This window comes from Sceloporus occidentalis, unplaced genomic scaffold, assembly GCF_023333645.1.
Source record: "Sceloporus occidentalis isolate IW3139 unplaced genomic scaffold, rSceOcc1.0.p SCAF_3, whole genome shotgun sequence".
Lineage (NCBI taxonomy): Eukaryota > Metazoa > Chordata > Lepidosauria > Squamata > Phrynosomatidae > Sceloporus > Sceloporus occidentalis.
The window spans coordinates 16648845-16668419 of record NW_028316983.1 but is presented as its reverse complement, the minus strand read 5'-3'; the positions used below and the strand labels follow the sequence as shown (position 1 = coordinate 16668419).

At 43.2% G+C, this 19575-nt stretch overlaps 1 protein-coding gene across 3 annotated transcripts in view; it reads left to right on the top strand.

Annotated features, from left to right (window-relative positions):
- The first annotated feature begins 8348 nt into the window (after window positions 1-8348).
- The window catches only part of ZNF831 (zinc finger protein 831), an 83509-nt gene continuing 72282 nt past the window's right edge, over window positions 8349-19575 (top strand). For 2 of the 3 annotated variants that reach the window (XM_089513711.1, XM_089513709.1), the window contains exon 1: window positions 8352-8520. The gene's annotated coding sequence lies outside the window, so the exon portion shown is untranslated. Of the gene's footprint in view, window positions 8521-19575 lie in introns of all 3 variants that reach the window. The other variant, XM_089513710.1, reaches the window with a different exon arrangement.

Sequence of the window (19575 nt, the reverse complement as noted above, 5' to 3'; positions counted from 1 at the left end):
TTGCCAGTTCATCAGCCACCTCACCTTTCTCCTTGACCACCTACTCCACCACATTGATGCCAAACTCATTTTTCAGGGCAGTCTTGAACACCACATGGTTGTGAATTGCTCTTATTCTGATGCTGTTCCTTATTATGCAAGCTGTGGATTCTACTTGGTTTGATATTGTTGCCCTTCCCCTGTGCTCCCACGAGATACTCATTACTACTACCCTGAGCATCGGTGCAAGATCTCTTTCCCTCCTGATCCTGTGGCTCTGTTTTCACCCCAATACAAGATCTCCTTCCCTCCTGATCCTTTGGCTCCATTTTCACCTCAGTGCAAGATCTCCTTCCCTCCTGATCCTTTGGTTCCTTTTTAACCTCAATGCAAGATCCCTGTTCATTCACATAATCTGTCAAAAAATGTTGCTTGTGAAGTGAACGGTGCAAGCAGGGAGGCATGTTCCACCCACTGCCCATCCTCTGACCTTGATCCCTCCCCTGAACTTGACCTGATCATGTTCTGGGCCAAGTTCGCATTCACTTGCACCGTTTTTCCCCCAAAAGAAACGGGGAAAACCCCAGTTTCAAAAAACCTGCGCTGAGGGGGATTTGCCCCCAATCCTGGTGTGCAAACCCCAATGCTAGTGGGGACTTTCCACTTTTAATCCGGTTTGGGATTTGGGGTAAACCTATTGGCTTTAGGTCCCACTTGACCTGCACAATGTCAGAGTTCCAGCATGGCTACAGGACATTTTTGTGCCAGAGGTCTACTTGGGTTCAGCTGTCCACCTTTATTTGGCACTACTGAGTAGATGGTAGAGTTTGGGCCAATACATCTCTTGGAAGGGAAGAACTGCCATCTGTGCTCAACTAATCTGTCCCACCTCCTATGGTATGCTTGCTAATCACCCATTTGTGTGAAGCACAGCAACCACAAAGAAAGAAAGGTTCTTTACCTGTAATTGTAGTTCTTTGAATGGTCATCTGTGCACTCACACCTACCTCACCTCTCCTTCTGCAGGTCTGATCTAATCTCGATGGGTCGTGGAGATAAATGGGGGAGTAGCTCTTGGTGCTTTTTATGTTTGTGCCCAAAAGGGGCAGGGTTCCCACCAAGAGTTACTGAGCCCTGGAATGGTCCGTGCATGGATCTGCACAGGCAAGAAACCCTTTTGTGTGAGGGCACAGATAACTAATAATAATAATAATAATATGTTTTATTTATAGACCGCTATTCCGCAATGATCATAGCGGTGTACAGTGAAAATTGAATTCAATACAAATACAATGTGACAATTAAAGCAGGGAGAAGTCTCATCCTTCAGACAGTCCCTGATGTTGCTGGGTCTGCCTGATGGCTCCCTCTGAGGCCGAGATGACAGTTGAGGAGGGAGGGGCCTCTTCCTTCAGGCAGTCCAAGATGTTGCTGGGTCTGCCTGATGGCTCCCTCTGAGGCCGAGATGACAGTTGAGGAGGGAGGGGCCTCTTCCTTCAGGCAGTCCAAGATGTTGCTGGGTCTGCCTGATGGCTCCCTCTGAGGCCGAGATGACAGTTGAGGAGGGAGGGGCCTCTTCCTTCAGGCAGTCCAAGATGTTGCTGGTCTGCCTGATGGCTCCCTCTGAGGCCAAGAAGACAGTTGAGGAGGGAGGGGCCTCTTCCTTCAGGCAGTCCCTGATGTTGCTGGGTCTGCCTGATGGCTCCCTCTGAGGCCAAGAAGACAGTTGAGGAGGGAGGGGCCTCTTCCTTCAGGCAGTCCAAGATGTTGCTGGTCTGCCTGATGGCTCCCTCTGAGGCCAAGAAGACAGTTGAAGAACTACAGTTACTGTTAAGCAGCCTGCCCTTTTAGCTTGTTTGATGTCATGCTTTGATATTTTTGTACTTGTAAGCTACCTTGAAAACGTTTTCTTTCTTCACGTCTTTATCTTTTAGGCAGGGATGGATGGATGTATAGAAAGACAGATGTTGTCAAATAGAGTGTTTTATAGCACAATTCTGCATGTGTTTATTCAGAAGTAAGTCATGTTGGGTTCATTCAAACAACTCCCATGTTTAGGATTGTACCTTAGGCAGAGTTGAACTGACAGTCAAGGAACAAACTGACAGACAAGGAACATCAGGACTAGTTACATGAAAAATAGCCACTTATTTGAAGACAAAAGTAGTTCTGATTCATCTGCAATATATTATGTAAAAAGCTGTTTTCCATGGTAGATTATAGATGTTAAATAAAAGGCTTTATTTTCCTTCAAGTAGTTGAAATGGCTAAGAGTTACTCACACAATGTAAGTGTATGTCAGTACTAATAAGATTAGAGATCAATAATGTTACATTGAGGCACATTCTGTAGGTTTTTGCATTGTTTTCAATGTAATGCTTCACAGCTGTGCTTAACCACAGAACTACTTGATACTCTGATTAGACTAGAGGTCTGCATATCTTTAAAGTGCATACCAATAGTTTTCTGGTCCCTAGATAATTGAAGCAAAAAAATGCTTTCAAAGTTACAGTCTATTCACTCTGAAGTGTTCAGAGGCTATGAGTTAAGAATTAAAGGATGGTAGTCAAAACTGAATGTTTCCCATTATTTCCACTGTAGCTCTGTGGTGTGAATTGTTTGGATCTTTTTATGTGTTTTCACTATATGACATGATACAACAATATTGGAATTAGCCTGATATTCTGGCTACCAGTAAATGATTTTCTTCAGAGGTCAGGAGCAGGGTGTGTTTTTGATTGATTTCCTTGTGCTTCTTAGCATCTATAAACTATGAGTTTACTGCTTTTGAATATCAGTCCATTAAACTTGCAGTTTACAAATCTGTAATTAAAAAAAAGCTAAACTAGTGGCTATTACAACTTTCTGTGGCAGTGAATTTCATGTTAATTAGAAAATGAGTTACCATATTTTCCGGCGTATAAGACGACCCCCAACTTTTATTATAAAAAAATAGAGTTTAGGATATACTCACTGTACAAGGCTACCCCTATTCCTTGGAAGCCAGCAGCCGGCCGTGCACATGCGCGCTGGCTTCTAAGGGGCCTCCGGAGGCCCCTTAGAAGCTGGCGCGGGGCTGCCGGCTCCCCAGGCCTCCGGAGGCCTGAGAAGCTGGTGGCCACAGAGAGTGTGCACCGGCTTCTAAGGGGCCTCCGAGGCCCCTTAGAAGCCGGTGCGGGGCTGCCGGCTCCCCAGGCCTCTGGAGGCCTGAGAAGCCGGCGGCCCCAGAGCGCATGCACCAGCTCCCCAGGCCTCCGGAGGCCTGAAAAGCCAGCCACCCCAGAGCGCGCACCCAGCATACAAGATGGCCCCCGAATTTTGATCCAATTTTAGAGGGTCAAAAAGTCGTCTTGTACGCCGGAAAATACGGTACTTTATTGTTCGTTATGAACATAATACTAATCATTTGGTTAACACTGACAACTCATTGGTAGCACACCATTTATAATTTTATAAACCCATATTAATTTCTTCCAGGTTCCTGCAATAAAGGGGCTTGCTCTTTTTTTGTCATTGTATATTTGGCAGGTTAACTCTGAAAGAAGTATGTTATGCTAAAACAGGATACAGCTGGGTGACACATGGAGAAATACTATGCAAGTTCTTGTTTTAGTGTACAGCTGAGTGCACAAGGAGACAAAATGTATCTTGCTGTGTGGGAGAAGTGTATTTAGTTCCTCTGTTTTGCAGGAGGTTGCAGCGCTACTGTTTGAGAAAACTCACAGGCTTTGCGATACCATAAACTGCCATATGCTTTAGCAATTTTTGTGTCTTATAAATAGTACCTGCTTTTAAAACGGTCTACACTCTTCCCTCCACATTTGTGGCTTTGCCTTTTGCAGATTTGATTATTCACGGATTTTATTAATGTGTTCTCTCTAGGAATATCTAGGTTTTCCAGTGCAACTTTGTATCCACTTTAACCAAAAATCACACTGAAGGACCTAGATATTCCTAGAGGGAACACTCCACTAGGCATTTGTAGCTCCTCCAGATGTTGAGCACAGAGTTGCATTGGAGGACCTAGAGATTCCTAGAGAGCTGTTCTCTCAGGTAAAAATATTGTGGTTTTTTTATTTGCAGTTTTCCCCCATTCATGGGGGTCCTGTGCCCCTAAAACTAGTGAATGTGGAGGGACATGTATATCAATGGCTGTTAGTCATGGTGGTTTTATGCACCCTCCACTGGGGGATGCCTTTGTGTATTGCTGAGAAGCAACAATGTAGAAGGATGTTACTTTTGTGGACTACTTGTGAATGTTTCAAAGCCATCTGGTTGGGTTCTGAATTAGTTGAGTTTTGGTCTGATCCACTCGGCTTTCATGGCTAGTACAGTAGTTTAAATTTCTGCCAAGTTCATAAGTTCTGATAAGCAGCACCAGCCTTTTTAGAGTTCAGGCATATACAAGGAAAAATCAGCTTCATGTAGGCCTCAGCATCACTTTTGTTAATAGCTAGGTGAATATGGTAAAAAAGAAGAAGTAAAGGTTGTCCTTTGACATGAATGTCTAGTCGTAACCAACTGTAGGGTGCGGTGCTCATCTCCATTACTAAGTTGAAGAGCCAGCATTGTCCAAGGACTACTCAGGTGGCGGTGTGGCCGGGATGACTGCACCGAATGCTGTTCCCTTCCCACCAAAGTGGTACCTCTTTATCTACTTGCATTTGCATGCTTTCGAACTGCTTGGTTGGCTTAAGCATGGACTAGTGGAGGAAGCTCACCCCTTCAGGCAGCACTTGGGCCTTGTACCTCAAACCGTCCGATCTTCCAATCGTCAGAATTGGCATCTTAACCAATAAACCACCACATCCCTCAATATGATACATCATACCATATCATAAGTGAATATGGTAACTTCTGTTAAGTCAGATTTGACTTACGGTGATCCTATAATGAGAGACTTCCAAGAGACCCTGCCATCAATAGCTCTGCTAATATTTAGTATCTGCTTAATGTGTGGTATGCTGTTGTTACTATGCAGAACCAAGAGGAAATACTGCTTCTGATTTTATCCTCTTGTAGTAAGTAGAGAAGATAGATAAGTTGAATATAGATGAGTCTGCCATATCCAATTGGGCTCTTGGATCCACATTGTGAGAATGTCTGAATAGTTACTCTGGCTTTTTTTTTTCCTATTTCCATAGGAGGATTACTCTGAAGATAGCTGAGGTGAGGCCTATCATGACTAGACTCTTCTAATCTTATCCGCTGTGTGGCTTCTAAAGTATTGATAGCAGCATTTGCAAATATAGTTGTTGCTATAACTCAAAAGCATGCCATTATAAATCTATTTCATTTGCAATACTTTTTTTTCTGTATCTATGGAAACATAGTTGTGAGACATGAGAGAGTAAAGGGGAGAAGCTTAATGTTACTATGACAACTCATGACTAAATGAACTCTGTAGAAATGCTTTTTTAAACAAAATCATCATATGCAAGTCTGATAAAATGATAGGTTCCAATTTTGAGAACCTGCATTATTTATTTAGTCAATATTAGCCACTTGACATCATTCAAATTTATAGGTATACAAGATGCTTGTAAGGAGCTGATGTTACAGATTTCATTTCAGTCATCAGGTGAATTTTTATATTGTATTATAATATATTAATGTAATTAATGTAATGTAGTTTTATCACATTTTTACATTAATAGGACTTGTATTCCTAAAACATGGGTGTATTCCTGACAGTCTCTGCAAATCACTCTTCTCAAATTAAGAGCTAGGTTGTTAAGGATGGTCCTTAGCTCAGTGGTAGAGTGCATGTTCTTTTGTGTACAAAACACTTAGCCTGTGTCACTGGCATCACTGGTTAAAAAGATCTGGTAACGGGTAGTGTGAAAAACCTGTGCCTGAGATTCTAAAGAGCAGACAGTACTGGGTGGCTAGTCTGATCTGATCTAAGACAGTACCCTGTCTTTACATATATTTTAAAATGCTTATGTTTGCATTTAGCAGTTAGATTTAAATCATTCAGTATATAGAGGAGATTTCTTCCTGTTGTCTTGAACAGTGTTTGATCCTGAATTCTTAGTGGTGGTTAATGTTTTGTTGATGATCCCACTTGTCTCTGCCACACTCTCTGAGACTGAGTCTGCTGGTTGCTATTCTTTGTTTCAAAATAAGTACAGTTGTCCCCCCGCAAATTGGAAAACTGCAAATATTCAAGCCACCATTGAAAATAATGGTGGCACTCTCCCACGCTTGGCTTTGCACATGTGCTATGGGCGCACCTGCCATTTTGTCCCTCCTGGCTTCCCGTCTGTGGAAATTCAAGACGGCGAACAGGAAGCCAGTGAATCCGGAGGGGTGACTACATTGGAAAATAATTGATTTCAAGTTTAAAGTATTTTAAGCATTTTACATGACACAGTAAGTCTTATTATATTATTATTGGGGTGAAATGCAGAGGCAAAATAAAGGGATTTCCAGCTACTTTGAAGGCAGGGGATTTAGATGACGCTCAAGGCAAAAGCAGTTGGGAAGCGAAATGAAGCACACTATCTGGCTGAAAACCAGAGCAGAAAGAAGCTGGCATACTCTGACTTAAGGCAGAAAATGCACATCTTTGCAATGGCATATCAGCTGCCCAGCTCTAGCGCAAGACTACAGAAAAGCAAAAATGTGATTGCCAGTAATGTAATGTGTTTGTGTAATTACAAAATACACAAGCCAGATAAACCAACAGGGGGCATGAAGAGAAGGGGGCATTAATGGGGGGATTCCATCATTGTGCTTTGCCCCTGCGCACACTGATACATTGTACCAGTGGTGCATCGCACATGTGACTGTGTGGCCCAGATCATGTGAGCGGGTATCTAACAGAATGGCATCTGGGCAGGAAGGGAGAAGTAATTGGAGGTTGCTGGTGGTGTGTTTGTGCAGTGGTGTTACATGCATGGTGGACAGGTGCCAAAAAAATAAAATAATTGGATGGTATGGCTTGATGCTGCTTGGTACAAACAGCCCATGGATGTTCAGGCTGGCTTCAGTGCAGGCGATGGGGACAGCAGGGTTTTGACTCTAGCCCATTGTGGGCTTTCTCTTGAAGCCAAGGCATTAACTTGGTCATGGTCACTAGGATCCAGGAGATGTCATCCTATATATAATAATAGAGCTTTACATTGAGGTGGCCCAGGAATAACATGAAACTACATTTGAGCAATATTTGAAGGAACCCATGATCCTTTGTTATGTAGTAAGCTTTTGGCTTTGAATCAAACAAGAATTTATTTTTTTCTGGATAAAAAAATTGTGGTGATGGTGGTGATTTATACACTTACCCCCACCTTTCCCCAACAGTACTGGCTTACAAAAAACGACACAGTAAGACATACTTTAAAATATACAAAAGCTGATGGTTTAACATGGTTTATTAAAACCATATGATATAAATCAATTAAAAAGACAAAATATAAAATGAATAGATCAGTGCACTAGTAAAAGCCCTTGCAGTTTTACCCCAAAAACCTAATGGAATAGAAAATATGTCACTGGCTGATAGAAAGGACAAGGAGGGAGTCATGCTAGCCTTCCATGCAAAGGGAGTGCAAAGCATAGGAGCAGCTACCAAGAAGTGTGTAACCTACCATTCAACCCAGGATTAGAAACAGGGTTTAATTGTAGCTTCTGATTCTGTCTTATAGTGGGAGTGTAAAACATTACTTGTTTGTTTAGATGAAAGGATAAACTTGTTTGCTTCAGCAGGACAGGAGGGAGGATATTGGTGAGCACACATGGAAGAAGAAAAGGCTTGATACATAATTTCAATTTCTTCTAAATATTCAAATACTAAGTCAGATGATGAACTATGAGACATGACAGTATAGTATACAAAATAAGTACAGAGTAGTACTTCATTTTTGTTAATGAAAACATCATTTATAAAAGCACTTTTTATCCCCCCCCCCCCCCCCCATGAATCTATTGTCTGGAACATGTCCATTTGATTGCTTGGGTGAAAGAGGTTTCAAAGTTGCATAATCTGGCTTTTTTAAAAAGATCTAACAAGCTTGTATCAGAAGGCAATGCTTATGTATAAAAAATTGCTTTTAGGCTAAAATACTCATTTATATCTTTTGTGAACTTAATTTTTTGTATCTTCATAATGGAATAATACTAATCATTTTAAAAGATATGTGGATGAGATTGATACCAGTGTAAGATCCTGAGCTCTAAGCCACCAGCTATATTAGATAAGTTACCTTTAAATTTCTAAACCATCTTTTTGGTAGCAGTACTAGACACTAAGCTGTAACAGTAGAAATCGAGTGTTTCCGTGACAACTGATAAAAACACAAGTGTATAAAAACCGAGGTGGAAGGATGCAGCAGTCAGAGATAGCGTGGGCTGGGACAGCAGCTTACCCTACTTGTGGCAGCATATAAAGCAGGAGAGAAAGAAAGCCCTGGTGAGGAATGGTTATAAACTCTTTTGACATCAGGTTGGGGTTTACAGATAGGCAAGGTTCTTTCCCCTACATTTGAGGATGGAAGAGCTTGGCCAAATCCGACTGTTCAATAATTTATTGTGCTTCAGGTACGTCTTTCTTCTTGCACATGATATCTAGAAATAATGAGTCAGAGTCTTTTCAGTGCAAAACCCTTTTCTTTATATAAAGGGATCTGGAAGACAGAAGTTGGTAGCATGAGCTTTCATAGACTTGAGCCTACTTTCTCAGATGCATTTGGATCCATTTTCATAAGGCTTCTATTGTGCCTTACCCTTTTCTGTGCTAATGAGAGCTTCCTCTTTTCATGTTAGTAAAATAGAGTTTCTTTTCTATAAACTGCTATTTAAAACTTCACATATTCTAAGTCTCCTCTTGTTCATCTTTGCTATTTTGTGAAGTGTTGTCCTCTCATCTTTATCCTTGCTGTGTTAAAAAGATGCAGTTCTCCGTAAAAGACTGAAGCTGAAGTCCAACTGGAATTAATGATCTGATATGTGAGAGTTCTTGCTTGATAGTTGCTTTTAATATATGGGTTTTTAATCAGGAATCACGCCACACTGGTATTTTGTCAAGTATTTGGCACATACTTGACTCTCATTGTGGAACTAGCAGTGATGCAAATGTAATAAATATTTAACAGTTAATTAATCTCAAATTAGTATGGTGAAAATGTAGATTGAAGATATCAAAGTTAAATGATGTTTCCAATGCTTAAAATGCTGATAAAATGTTTAATAGTTAAAAATGTAGATTGTTTCACTATTGAACCTCTCTGCATCTGAAAATCCAAAGCTCTGAAAAAATGTGTGCACAATGAAATGGCTGGAATTTAATAATTACTGTGATAGTATTCCAACCAGCAGCGATGACAGATCATTTCAAAGCTGTGCCCTGTAAATGGCTTCATGAAAAAGGAGTTGCTCAAAGAGATTTGTAGATGTGATATGAGAAATCATCTGAAAGGAGTTAGTCACTGCACATGTTGAGAAGACATTATTTGTATAGCAAGGAACTTGGTGCATGTGATTCTTATTTAAATGAAGCACTGTTGCTGATCTTAACCATGTTATTGAAACTGGTCAAAACACATATGCACCTGCTGTACTAATGACTGCATTTTTCACATTTCTATAAAGTATAACCACATTTCTATAAAATATAACCAATGTTATACTTTTTCAACTGAGTTGAAAAATTTTGACTTTTTGCTTATGTTCAGATGCACAAAAGGAACTCCTGGGAGCATAAAGTCTTTTCTGTTTACCTGTTGTTGATGTTAGAATGGAAGCGCCCTTGAATGCTGAGAATGGAAAAGTTATATTCTGGAGTTTTTGTGTGTGTAGAAACCTCTGTTTTGTTGTCAGGAGGAAAAACAGGGTGTGAGAAATTCTGTACCTTGATATGAATTAAGGCAGAATTAAACATTTGAAGATCCCAAGAATGGAAACCCTGTCAATATCACAACAGTTAGGAGGACTGATCACTATGACCCTCAGGAGAAATCATATAGTGGCTGATATAATGTGTGAACAGGCCCTGGGTCCTTTAAGAAAAGGGCCACATTTTTCACCTCTATTGAATATATATAGGTAACTCTGTATATAGCAATAATTTATTATGATTTTTTCTCCAAATACATTACTTGTGGGTTATCTATGAAGCTATTTAAATAGATAGGTTGATTAGGCATCAGTAGTTTCTGTAGTTTCCATGGAGTTTTGAATTCTTGCCAACCAAAATTCTGGTGATCGTAAGCAATTTAATAATCGCTGTTAGTTGTGTCTTCAAACCTACATGTGACTATCAGTTCAGCTAGGATTTGTTTTTTTATTTGCTGGTAGGAGAATTTCTGGAAAGGCTGTTGTGTATTTATTTGTCTAAATGCGTGTACATTCTTCTAAAATGAAAGACAATTATTTTGAATTTTGCATGTGTACACACGAAGGTTATCAGTAAAAATACCTGACCTTCTCTTTCCGAGATAAATAAAGGTGAAGTCATGCTATAACTAAGGCAGAGCTTGGAAAGTTAATTTCAAAAAGCAATTATGTAGTATTCCTGTCCAAGTCCCCAAAGTAGTTAATTACCACCATTGTTATGATTTTAAAATAAGACTTTACTTTCTAGAACATCTACTTTTAAGTACTTATACCTGCTACTGCAAAATGCTGGCCTTTGGCATAAAGCACACCTAAGTGTGAGATCATCCCCTCTATAACTATAAAAATAACTGAAAAATAGTTACAGCTATATCACACAACAAAGGAAAGGAATCCCTATTTTACTAACATGGAAAGGAGAGGCTCTCATTATTTCTTTCATGTTGTAGTAATAACGTAACTAAGTTATGTGTTAGCTACTGCAAAAAATTCATTCCAGACAAATAGTTATGTGTAACAAGTTACTTCCAGGTTCTGGGTTAGATGCAAAGAGAGAGGGGGGGATTTCTGCACCTTGAGCAGGTGTGCATTACAGTTCAAGAGCTGTATTTAAGGTGCACGAGCACCTCTTCTGCGTCAGGCCAACTTAAATAGAGACTTAATGGCTAATCTTATTTAAAGTTCTAGTAACATTGGCGGGATACACACCGCCAAATAGTACGTATTGTATACGTACTAGGGTTAGGAAGGGGCGGTGCTTCCGCACCCCCCTAACCCTAGTACATATACAATACGTACAAGATGGCAGTGCCCCTTCCACATGGGTGCCGCCATCTTTACATACTGGACGCATAGCGTCCAGACGTGTCGCGGCGCCTATGACGTCGCGAATGCGCCAGCGGCGCTTTGCGACGTCATCAGTGCGCCGCAAGAAGAAGCTCTGAAATGGAGCTTCTTTTTTGCTCCGCGTGGGAGCCGCGCGGTTTGGCTGCTGCAGCTCCCGCGCAGAGCAAATGGCGCCGGCGGGGAAGCACCGCAAAGCGGCGGTTTGTATCCCGCCATTGTTTAATTTTTTAGACTGTTTAAAAATTGTGGTTATGTTATAAATATTACTATGTTGGATTCAGACAGGTATCTTTACAGATATCCAGTCTGGAAAAACTGTTGTTGTTTTTTACATTTGCCTCACTTTATCGCAACAGAAATCAATCAAAGTAGGATTAGAACTGGTTTCAAATGGGAATGACGGCCATATAAGCCGATCAGCAATTCACTTTAAATCATAGTGGGAACAAACCCCTCGATTCACTCTGACTTGGATGTTGATGAATACTTTTCAATTTGTGCAGTTTGAGGATGTGGATGGAATCCTTGGAGAGATGAGAACAACCATATGTACAACACCCTTGTCCTTCCTGACTTATGAAACAGGCCAGAGAAGAACTGGCTGAGGGGGTAAGGGAAAGTGATAAATGCCTGTTTACAACAGGCTGGGTCCCATCTTGACTGAAGGAGGTGGTTGTGAGACTTTTTGAAAACTTTCCCTAGTTAATTATAGACCAGTCTCCAATACCCTATTTTTAGGCAAGGTACTAGAGTGTGTTGTGGCTTCACTACTCCAGGAGTTCCTGGATGAGATGGACTATCAGAGTCATTTGGGTTTCAGGCCTCATTATGGGATGAAGACAGTTTTGGTCACCTTGGTGGATGACCTATATTGGGAACTGGACAAGTGGCTTGTGTCCCTGTTATTTCTGCTATACCCCTCAGTGGCTTTGACCATGGTATCCTTCTGGGTTGTCTCATTGAGATGGGTACTGTTCTACAGTGGCTCTTTATTCTTTCTGGAAGGGCACTTTCAGAGGATGATGGTGGGGGATTAAACAGGACTCCCTCATCATTTTCTGAGAGCGCCCCTCCAGGAAAGAACAGAGAGCCACTATGAACAGTATTCATCTCAATGAGACTCCTTGGTCATTGCCTCATGGAATCCCTCAACGTTCTGCCATGTGCCCTATGCTAGTTAACATCTAAATGAAACCGCTGGGAGACTTTGGCCCAGTACATATCGGCACTGAAGGATGCCCTCGTCATGTGCGAGGGGTGCCCTGCCCACATACCCCTCGCCCCTCACACATGACGAGGGCATCCTCGCTGCATGGTGCTGAATAGACGGCACATGCAGTAATGACGTCACCGCTGCGCGACATCCAAATGGAGCTGCGCAGCAGCAATGTGTTCGCACCGCCACAAGCTATTTGCAGTGGCACAAAAAGGAGCTGCTTTTTTGCAGTTCTTTTTCGTGCAATTTGGTTGTTGCGGTGCTGCTACGCAGCAATGAGAGGCGGCTCCTGGCTGCCTCTTCCTGGGGCTCTGTACCATGTCTTTGTCTGGAGTTTTAAAGTCAGATGTTACCAATGTGCTGATGATTAGATTTCTTTTTAATTCCAAGGAAGCTCTTATTGCCCTAAGATGGCGCCCTGCATATTTAATAGACTTAATGAGGGCAAATAAATTGAAGGTTAATCCAGACAGGATGGAGGTGCTCCTGGTCAATCAAAAGACAGATCTGGGAATGGGATTTTAGCCAGTGTTAGCTGGGCTTATGTTCCCCCTTAAATGTTGCTTTGCAGTTTGGGGGTACTCCTGGATTTAGCCCTGAGTCTGGAAGCCCAGGTGTCAGCAGTGACCAGGAGTGCTTTAGCTCAGTTAAAGCTAGTGCACTAACTTCACCTGTTCTTGGAGAAATTGGATATGGCCACAATAACACATGTCTTGGTTACATCCTATTGGAATTAGTGTAATGCACTCTATGTAGGGCTGCCTTTGAATACTGCTCACAAACTTCAGTTGGTCCACAATGCTGCAGCCAGTTTGATAACTGGAGCTGGCTACACGGAGCACACAACTCCCTTGTTGCAGCAGCTCCACTGGCTGCCTGCCTATTTCCAGGCACAATTCACAGTGCTGGTGATGGCATGTAAAGCCCTATACAGCTTGATCGAGACTATTTGAAGGACCATATCTTCCTATATAAGCACATTAATAGTTTTTTATGTTTAATGTTTTAACTTTTTAAATTGTTTAGTGGCTTTTTAATTATTTTTATATTTATATTTTAATAATAATAATAATAATATGTTTTATTTATAGACCGCTATTCCGCGATGATCATAGCGGTGTACAGTAAAATCGTTAATACAATAAAAATACAGTTAAAGGAGGGAGAAGTCTCATCCTTCAGGCAGTCCAAGATGTTGCTGGTCTGCCTGCTGGCTCCCTCTGAGGCCGAGATGACAGTTGAGGAGGGAGGGGCCTCTTCCTTCAGGCAGTCCCTGATGTTGCTGGGTCTGCCTGATCTCTCCCTCTGAGGCCAAGATGACAGTTGAGGAGGGAGGGGCCTCTTCCTTCAGGCAGTCCAAGATGTTGCTGGTCTGCCTGATGGCTCCCTCTGAGGCCAAGATGACAGTTGAGGAGGGAGGGGCCTCTTCCTTCAGGCAGTCCAAGATGTTGCTGGTCTGCCTGCTTGCTCCCTCTGAGGCCAAGATGACAGTTGAGGAGGGAGGGGCCTCTTCCTTCAGGCAGTCCCTGATGTTGCTGGGTCTGCCTGATCTCTCCCTCTGAGGCCAAGATGACAGTTGAGGAGGGAGGGGCCTCTTCCTTCAGGCAGTCCCTGATGTTGCTGGGTCTGCCTGATGGCTCCCTCTGAGGCCGAGATGACAGTTGAGGAGGGAGGGGCCTCTTCCTTCAGGCAGTCCCTGATGTTGCTGGGTCTGCCTGATCTCTCCCTCTGAGGCCAAGATGACAGTTGAGGAGGGAGGGGCCTCTTCCTTCAGGCAGTCCCTGATGTTGCTGGGTCTGCCTGATGGCTCCCTCTGAGGCCGAGATGACAGTTGAGGAGGGAGGGGCCTCTTCCTTCAGGCAGTCCCTGATGTTGCTGGTCTGCCTGATGGCTCCCTCTGAGGCCAAGATGACAAACAATTTTAATCAAAGTTTTCGTATACCTGTATTGTTTAAAAATGTTGTTAGCTGCCTTGCGTCCCAGTACTGGGAGAAATGTGAGATTGTGTTAATCTGTTGTTGTTTCTCACCTCAATCTGTAGGGCGAGGCTGATAAGAAATAACAACAAGAACAACAATCAGTAATATCACTATTATTATTATAGGCATGTAATGATCATGAGGATCGTTTAAATTATATCCATGTGATGTACAATCTCACTGAAGGCCGGTGTGGTTGGATCCTGTGAGGTTTTACTGGTTGCTAAGAGACTTATATTCCAAGGTTAGAAGGGGAAAAATAATTGCCTTATCATTTTTAATAAACAGAAAATTTTACTGTTTTAAGCTAGGCATGGATATACAAGCCAACTTCAAAAAAATATTCTTGGAAAAATAATTAGCTTATATTAGTGTATTTTTGACTAGTACATGTTAATGTCCTATGTACCTACCCTTCCTTGCTGCCTTCCTTTTTGACCTCTGTCATTTTTCTTTGTACTCATACTTTTAAAATCCTGTCTTTGTTTTTAAAGTTCAATTGAAAATAATGAAGCTTAAGTTCGTTATGACTAATGTTAGTCATTGTTTTGAATAGGCTTTTTCTAAACATTTGTAAGACTGCTTGCCCTGTGGTGATAATCAAGAATACTTGATTCTTTACACATATTTTTATGATGTTTCTTGTGAAAGAATTAGATAACTACTGGTACAGTTAGATAATATTCCCCACTTGCCCTTGTTTAGGTGGCAGTGTTTCTAATTTACTTATGGTACCTGAAGTGTATTAAACAAGGTCTCAGAAGATGAATGGCCCATATTTCTGTCCCTGAGAAGTGACAAGCTTTAATTTTTTAAAATGCTCATGAAATTAATCAACAAGTATTTGTAATATAAAATTAATCAACAAATGATTCATTAACAATGAACAAAACAGCAAAACATGGTACAAATTCATTGTCAAAAAAGGCTGGTGCTCCAAAAATATGCATCATATAGTCTGATTCTTATTCCTCAGCCTGTAATATGTCCTTTCACAAATTCACATGGTGTACCAGTGTTTTTAAACATGGTACAGTATATTGTCATTAATATGTTCAATAAAGCAAAACGATTTTTCAGAAAATGTTTCATCTTATTTGTCCTTTCAAAATTTTTATATTCTCATTAAGTTTCTTCACTAACCACAAGTCCTACACTCTTCTCCAACAGTGCTCTAAGGAGAGGCTTCTTGTTGCTATTGCAATAAAGAAGGAAATCAAACTTTTGTTTTTTTAATATTTTATTTTCAGCTAGAATAGTTGAAAGCAGTAAGAGTCCAGCAGCGGTAAGAGGATTGTTTTGAGTAGCAAGTTTGAAGTTAGATAATTCAGCTTTGTGTCTACTTCCTTATACAGTGCGTCCTTGGTATACACGGGGGATCCGTTCCGGCCCCCCCCGCGTATACCAAAATCCGCGTATGCTCAAGTCCCGTTGTCCCCAATGGCGGCGCGTGTGCACGCGCTCCGCCATTGGGGGCAACTTCCTTCCCTCCCCTCTCCTCCCCCCAACTCTTTCCTTCCCTCCCTCCCTCCTTACTTACCTTTTCCTCGCCAGTACCGCGTTGCTGCCACCGCCGCCTCAGCCGGAGCCAGGGGGAAGGTCGGGTGGGGGTTTTGGAGGCCAAGAAGCCTCCAGCCTGTCACCCGGCTTTTCTGCGGTGGCGGCGGTGGCGGCAGCGGAGCACCAGCGCCAGAGGCCTCTTCAGCCCCCACTCCGCCGCCGCCGCCAGCACCTCTGTGCAAGGGCCGGATGGTAGGCTGGACGCCTCTTGGCCTCCAGTCCGCCACTCGGCCCCTGCATCGAGGTGCAGGCGCCGGCGGTGGAGAGGGGGCCGAAGAGGCCCCAGGCGCTCGGCCTCCTCCTCCTCTCCGTGGCGCCGCCACCGCTGCCAGGATAAAGGCCAGGTGCTGCTCCTGGAGGCCTCCAGGAGCAGCGCCTGGCCTTTCCCCCGTCAGCCATGGCGATGGAGAGGAGGCCTCTGGTGCTGGTCCTCCAGCGCCAGAGGCCTCCCCTCCGTGGCTACAGCCAGGGGCAGCGGTGGTGGCGCCGCGGAGAGGAGGAGGAGGAGGAGGCCGAGCGCCTGGGGCCTCTTCGGCCCCCTCTCCACTGCCGGCGCCTGCACCTTGATGCAGGGGCTGAGTGGTGGAATGGAGGCCAAGAGGCCTCCAGCCCGCCACCCGGCCCTTGCACAGAGGTGCTGGTGGCGGCGGCGGAGTGGGGCTGAAGAGGCCTCTGGCGCTGGTGCTCCGCTGCTGCCGCCGCCGCCGCCGCAGAAGGGCCAGGTGGCAGGCTGGAGGCTTCTTGGCCTCCAAAACCCCCACCCGACCTTCCCCCCGGCTCTGGCTGAGGCGGTGGCGGTGGCAGCAGCGACGTGGCACTGGCGAGGAAAAGGTAAGTAAGGAGGGAGGGAGGGAGGGAGGGAAGGAAAGAGTTGGGGGGAGGGGAGGGAAGGAAGTTGTCCCCAATGGCGGCGCGCGTGCCATTGGGGACAACTTCCGGATTTGCCATGCGCGTATGCTCAAATCCGTGCATGGCAAATCCGCGTATAAGGAGGACCGACTGTAAAGAGGTTTTGTATAGTGAAGACTCCTCTGTCTTTTCAATTTCTGAACTGAGTTGATATACAGTATCTTCTGTTATATCCAGTGTAAAACTGGATGGAAGAGGCAAGGTCTCATACTAGAATGCACTAGGTGCTAGTTCCATATCAGTAGAGTTGTTTGAAGAAATGGATTTCTAAGAGACTGCTTTAACTGCCCTGGCTCATTGCTAGGGAATCCTGGGAACTGGAGTTTATTGTGACACCAGAGCTCTCTGACAGAGAAGGCTAAATGTTTTACAAAATTACATTTCCCAGAATTCCTAGCATTGAGCCAGGGTAGTTAAAGTGGTCTCAAACTGGATGATTTCTTTGGTGTGTTTTGGAATTAATTTGTTTTACTAATTTGAAAGTAGTCTCTGAAAATATAAAGTCACTTCCCGCAACACTTTCATTCCCCTTTTCCAGTCCTACCTAGCTACTAGCATCTTCACATTTTGTTATGTGAATGAGTTGATTTAATTGGAAGGCATCATCATAGAAGTATCTCTCTCAGATTGCCAGTCTTCCAGTTTGAGATTTAGGGCCAGAACAGGCCAGCTTCTGGGTGACTTGGGGGCGCAGCATTGAGATGCCACATGTCCTCAAGATGCTCAGAAGCCGTACTGGATGACTAGATGGGGGCAGCTCTAAGATGCTCTTGGGGTGCAGCATTTACACGCCACATGCCACCGGAATACCTGGAAGTTGTGCCAGGGCTGCCTGAGACTCTCCAAACCTGACCCAAATTGGGGCAGATCATTTCCGCTCCTATTTGGGCCGGTGACAAGGTGCCTTCAGACCGTGGCATGTGTTTGCCACAATCCTGAGGCATCTTTGGTGGGGGCGGCTTTAAGTCTCACATCCTGCTCGTCTGTTCCAGCCCTTAGTATACCTAGCATATTTTGAAAATTTTAGTTTTTTGCCAATAAAAATAAAGCTGTTATTGCCTTCCAACACAAGGGTGTAGATGTATAGTGTGGAATAGAAAAGTTGAAGAAGCAAAAAGCTTTTTAAAAGTTCAGTTCTTCCCAGTAGGAAGAGATGAAGTGTTTCCCATTTATCTGTCTTTGATCTCATCCATTTAGTGATTGGTTTGTAATTATATGACACAATTTGAGCTAAATCTTTAGCAAGCGTAACTCCCAGATACATCCAGAAGGTTGCAATTGAACATTTGTTAATTTTTGCCAATTTTTTTCTGTAGATCTGAGGGCTTGTTTTTAAAGATTTTTTTCCAGATGCCTGAAGATTTATTCAGAAAACAATTCTGCTAAATCAAACACTTGGTTTTCCCCATTGTACAGATAAGTAACACTGAGAGAGATGCTTATGCTCAAGGCCAAAGAAAAATATTTATTTGTTTCTGTATTTATCACTTATTAGCCCACTAGGGCTCCCAAGGTGATGCAGTCTGCAACATTCCTAAGCGTGCATGGTCTGTATATGTACACATACATGAGGAACATACATCCTTGTACCCTGAAACTGACAAATCCAAAATGAGTTGGTACCTGGTATATACATTGTTACTGTGCTTATGCAAGTTCTTTGAACTATACTTGTAACTGCTGTCAGCCTGTCTTGTCGCTATAGGGTGCAGGGTGTGTGGATCACACCTGGTGACATCCCAGAGGGAGTGTCACACAATGGGGTGGTGCAGCTGGAGGGGGAGGTCACCTGGTGAGGTGGTACAGCCAGTGGGATTGCTACTGGAAAAGTGAAAAAGGGTTCTTTTCCACTTGCTCTCAGTAGTGGCAGCTGCTGGGGGAGGCCATGCGTTTGGAGTCCCCTGCGTGTGTGGCAGTTGCCACACAGGACTCTGAAGGTGGGGAGGGGCAGTTTTTGGCTGGGCAGGAGTGGCAAGGCAGTGTCTCCCCCCCCCCCCCACTGCACTGAGTGACACCAATCCTAGAGATGCCACTGCTGTCAGCTAGCACTTTCGGTGTAGAGATAGTAATCATGATCTGCCCTCTAGGGTTTCTGTAAGGATTACAATAAGACAGTATATTAAAGCCCTTTGGATGTTGAAAAGTACTATTTAAAGATTACTAGTGAGACAGAGTTGGATGGAGTTGGGGCATGGCATCCATGTGACGCATGCCTCGGTTCCGCCCCCAGGGATTCACATATCTTAAAACAAACAACAGTGAAAAGATCTACAGAAATACTCAGGGAATCCCCTAAGCACACAGATGTATGCATGTTTGTAAATGAAAGGATTTGAAAAACCCTGCCTAAGAAGCATGACAAATCTTATTATGTGCAAAATACTGGGGTAAGTTTCTCATAAAAGTGGAATACAGAGATAGTATTGGAGGAGATGAAGTTGGGGGCAGTAGTAAAAAATGATAACTGCATGAGAATCTCTAAGAAATTATCTTGGAGGGGGTTAAGGTTAGGGTGAGCGTATGGCATAAAATTAAAAGGCTCCCCTTGCTTAAGCTATACAGAGATGTTTCAGAAGGAAGGGAAGGAAAAAGAACACATGCACAGGGGATTCACATGTCCACATATGTACATATACTTGTAGGTTATCTAGGGAGTCCACATTTAGAACAGATCTCTGAATAGATAGACACCTATGTCTTAGTTCTTCTCTAAGGTACAGATTTCTCTACTAATGGGGAAGTGAGCAGAGT